The sequence below is a fragment of the Saccopteryx leptura genome, chromosome 3 (genome assembly GCF_036850995.1).
Source record: "Saccopteryx leptura isolate mSacLep1 chromosome 3, mSacLep1_pri_phased_curated, whole genome shotgun sequence".
Classification (NCBI taxonomy): Eukaryota; Metazoa; Chordata; class Mammalia; order Chiroptera; family Emballonuridae; genus Saccopteryx; species Saccopteryx leptura.
The window spans coordinates 81,446,809-81,452,090 of NC_089505.1; positions in this window are offsets into that span (position 1 = coordinate 81,446,809).

Genomic DNA, 5,282 nt, shown 5'->3' on the forward strand with positions numbered 1-5,282 from the left:
GCCAGACTCCATGTTTTACATATTGCCTATGGCTTGCACCACCTCAAATACATACTGTACTTTTAGAGAAAAAGTGTGCCTACCCTTGCTCCAGCGCAGAGAAGTAATACACAAAAGATTCTAATTATTTGTTCGAGAATACAACTCTCATATTAAACTGTCGAGTGAGTTATAGAGATGAAAGGAAACTATTAAACCATATTGAACAACAGAAAATATGCCCATAAAAAGAAACATATTTCTAGATGAAATAACTGATACCATTAAAATATTTGTAAATTATTTTATCACAACAGAGTCCTTGTAGGATATGTTTGATTTTTTTAAAAAAAAAATCACATGAGGAAAGATAATTTGGCAAGCATAGATGGACATTTTTAACATGTTTCTTTGCATTTGAGATTTTGGTATATAAAATGATTTTTATTTGGGGGGGAAATAATGTTTTCACAGTTCATTATTTACTATTTTAAAAAAGGCACATTTACACCTTCCAGGGAAATATAATACAGTTGTATATAATACAGTTGGATTTATTAAGTAGGACATGGAGTTCTAGAACATAAGGAAAAGAGTAAGTTGGCCTACATAAAGATTTAAAACTGCAGCATGGTGAAAGGCACCAAAAGAGGTAAAGATAATTGACAGAAAATATATGTAACTGATTTAGTAACAAAGCGCTATTACACATTCAAAGCAGTGGGGGGGAAATTTGACAGTGCCTATCTATCAACAGGCCTGTCACAGTTGAAGACATCAGATGAACCAAGAAAATTGGTGAAGTTCTTAACCTCACTAACCAGAAAATTATAAATTGAGACAAATTTTTATTGCTTTTCAGATAGATCAAAATGTGGAAAATAACCAGTACTGGTGTCAGTGTGGGCAGACGGGCACTTGACCATCATTAGTTGTGTAAATTTGTCTCGTGTCTTTTTGGAAGGCACTGTGACATGACCTGTCAATGTTAGGAATGTGTGTTTCTCTTGGAAGAGTAAGTCTAGATCTAGGAATTCTATCCTACTGGAATAAATAGATAGGTGTGAGTGGTGTTTCTTGCAGCGTTGTTTTAATTATGACAGAGGGTTTCAGAGTCCTGCCAAGCAGCTCGATTAAGCTGTGAATATTCAGTACTGTATTCAGTCAGTAGAAAGAAGTGAAGCTCATTGGAGTGCTTCAGTGGAGAGTGCTCCGTCCATACTATACTGTATTTAATGAAATATGTGATTTGCAGAACCTTATGTGTGAAATAATTTTTGTAGTCATAGAGCCAAAATTAATATTGAATATGTATATATCTTTGCATGTATATATATACTTGCGTGTTTGTGTAATATTTTTCAGTATATATATGTTGAAATCTGTTTTTGTCTTTAACACACACTTCCTAGTGTTGTTGGCATTTTCACTTTTATTCATTCTATATTGTTCTGCCAGTCACATGGCTCCAATGAAGCAAGTCAGAATTTTCATTCTTTGTTTTGATTTGGAGACACAGGGACAGGAGCACGGTCAATATTCAGCTTTACGGAGGGTCCGAGTGGATGTTTTATTTCAGTCGTTACTCGTTTTGATTGATTTGGGCCCCTTATTGTACCTGCTGTTAACTGTACAGGCTATATCACTCCTGGACTGGAAGTGGTTGTAATGGAATATCCTTTGGCAACAGCCTACCAATGTCTGCCTCTCAGTCCATCACTGATCCATTAAAACAATTTCTGCCTTCTCGCTTCCTAGTTTTGTTCTGTTCTTTAACTCTGCGAGGCACCTAGTATTCTTCCAATATTTTACTTCTAACTCTTGAGTGAGAGTCATCACCTTTCAACGAAAGAAAGCTAGCCTGTATAGGAATTGGTACTAGAAGAGTGACTGTCAGACTATAGAGCATTGTTATTGAATGAGGTAGGTCAAAAGCAAACCGCAGGCCCATTTTGTGCTAGGAAAGGGTGTTCATCATACAGTAGTGTTATCAGCCCATTTTGCATTAGGGACTGGACAATTCTTCAAGAACTGATGAGTGAAGGCTAGCTCCTAAAGTCATTTGTGATACTTATTTTATTATTATTATTTTAATTTTTCTGAAGTGAGAAGTGGTGAGGCAGAAAGACAGACTCCCGCATGCACCTGACCAGGATCCACTCGGCCTGCCCACCAGGGAATGATGCTCTGCCCAGCTAGGGTGTTGCTCCGCTGCAGCTGGAGCCATCCTCAGTGCCCGGGCCCTCTTTGCTTCAGGAGGGGAAGAGAGAGAGAGAGAGGAAGAGGGGGAAGGATGGAGAAGCAGATGAGCCCTTCTCCTGTGTGCCCTGGCCAGGAATTGAACCCGGGACGTCACACACCTGGCCGATGCTCTACCGCTGAGCCAACCAGCCAGGGCTGTGATGCTTCTTTATAATGAAATTGGATGATTACAAGTAAAAGCCCTCTTCAAATTCTGACCTTAAATAATACAGTGAAATCAGGGCCTTTTTTATTAGTGCATTAGGAATCGTCTTACTGCTTCTAACCATGGGGCTGCAATCGATTGAGGCCAGATGCAACAGAAGGTCCAGTTAGTTGCTCAGCTGTGGTGCTTGACTGAATTCCCAACCCTGTCACTTCTCTTAAGTGAAACTCTAGTCTTGGAAAAGATTTGAATCATGTTATTGGAATGGAGCTGTCACAAAGAGATCATGCATCTTAGAAAACTTTGATTATCAAGCCTTAAGAAACTTCCCAACTAATTCTACTTTCCATGCCTTCATTGTGACAGAAAATTTTTGAGTTTGCTCTTCTAATCCCACCATTATTGCTTTGTTGGCTAACCAAAATCTGAATTTAATGGTGTATAGTTTGAAATAAAGATAAGGAGTAGATTAATCTCATTCATAAATATTTACTATCCTTTACTAATTTTGCTATAAAAAATCTAGGGAATGCTTTTGGAAATGTATTTAGATGGTTAGAATTAGTTTGCATAATTTATAAGGACAAGAGTATATCATGCTAGATGGAGTCATTCATGTATATGCCCCTGACTTTTTTTTTTTTGCAGAGACTCCTGTCTGGGCCTAGTAGCCTTTCCTGTTATATTCTTCTTTTTTTTTTTTCCTTTTCCTTTCTTTTTATAAAAATTTACTTTAGAGATAGAGGAAGAGAACAAGACATCGATTTATTGTTCTGCTTATTTTTGCATTCATTAGTTGATTCTTACATGTGCCCTGACTGGGGATTGAACCCACAACCTTAGCATGTCAGGACAATGCTCTAACTCGCATCCATCATCTAATTTCTAAGAAGGTTTTTCCTCACTTTTCTTAAAGCCTTCATTGGAATAATCCTTTATATTTGTAAGTATTGGACAAACTCCCAAGCATTCAAGCTAATGCTAAAAGAACTAAGGAGTGGTCTCAGCTTCTATCTATCTCAAGGGAGACAGAGTTTGGAGAGTGAGTTCAACTAAGTTCAACTTTTGTTCAACTGAAACAAAATGAACATGCAGTCTTTCTACAATGTATGAATTACAACATCTATTATGCAATAAAAGTATTAGATATATGAAAAAACACCAGATTTAAAAGAAAACAGCTGAGATCAACCCCAAGACAACCCAGATATTGGCATTACCAAACCAGAATCTTAAATCCACTATTATAATTATTCTAAAGGATATAAAGGAAAGTGTGGGATTAATGAGTGAGCATATTGGGATTTCAGCCAATGTTTAAAAACATTTTGGAAATAGGATTTCCAAAAATGAGAAATACAATACTTGGATGAAAAAATAATGAATTGGAGGTGGCAGAGGGGTTGGAGTTTAATATAGGTACATTAAAATACAGAGAAGAAAGGATTTAGAGAAAATAGTGCCTCAGTGACTTACCTAATAATACCAAAATGTCAACAAATAGAATTTTTAAAAGTGATGAAATAGAAAATCTATTTGAATAATGTTCAGCAGTTCCCCAAATATGGATGGTGAGAGACACATATTTCCACATTCAAGAATGTAAAAAAGCCTGGCCAGGCAGTGGTGCAGTGGATAGAGCGTCTGACTGGGATGCAGAGGACCCAGGTTCGAGACCCCGAGGTCGCCAGCTTGAGCGCGGGCTCATCTGGTTTGAGCAAAAGCCCATCAACTTGAACCCAAGGTCGCTGGCTCCAGGAAGGGGTTACTCGATCTGCTGAAGGCCCACGGTCAAGGCACATATGAGAAAGCAATCAATGAACAACTAAGGTGTTGCAACGCGCAATGAAAAACTAATGATTGATGCTTCTCATCTCTCTCCGTTCCTGTCTGTCCCTGTCTATCCCTCTCTCTGACTCACTCTCTGTCTCTGTAACGAAAAACAAACAAAAAAAGAATGTAAAAAAATCCCAAACAGAATAACTACAAAGGAAACCACACCAGGCCACATCATGATACATTTGTTGAAACTCAAAGATAAAAACAAAACCTGTAAAGTAGTGAAACAAAATGACACATTACAGGCAGGAACAATGATATGAATAACGACTAGCTTTTAATCAGAAACACAGGTCAGAGGACAATGGGGTGACACTTTTTTTAAGTGCTGAGAATGAAAAAAAATGTTTCAATCTAGAATTTTATAGCCAGAGAAAATATCTTTCAAAAAATGGACATGAGATAGACTTATATAAACAAAAGCCATGAATTTCTTGCTAGCAAATCTACATGATCAGAAATGCTAAAGAGAATTTTCTTAGGCTTGAGGTGAATACTTGGTGACACCCTGGAGCACCAGAGGTGGTAAATATGTGGATGAAAAATTTAAAACCTAGCATTCTCAATTCTTACAAACTGTTTAAAACGTGATTGTTATAGTCAAAATTATCACATTGTATTGAGTTTATAGTGCATATAAATGTACTATGTGTATTTATATATCATAAGTGATAGGTATGTAAGTAGAACTATCTGCAGATTTCTTACATTTAATGAGAAAGAGCACAGTATTAACTTCAAGTACACTGAGAAGATAAGGATGTATACTATAATTTTTTGAACAACCACTTCACATATACTAAAGGTGGCATAAATTAAAATATACTAAGTGCACAAAGTGAAGTTCTAAAAAAATATTCAGTTGAAAAGAAGTCTGAAAAGGACAACAAAGGCAGCTAAAACAGGCAATTAAAAAAAAATAGCGCCTGACCTGCAGTGGTGCAGTAGATAAAGCATTGACCTGGAACACTGAGGTTGCCGGTTTGAAACCCTAGGCTTGCCTGGTCTCAAGGCACGAATGGGACTTGATGCTTCCTGCTCCTCCCCCTTCTCTCTC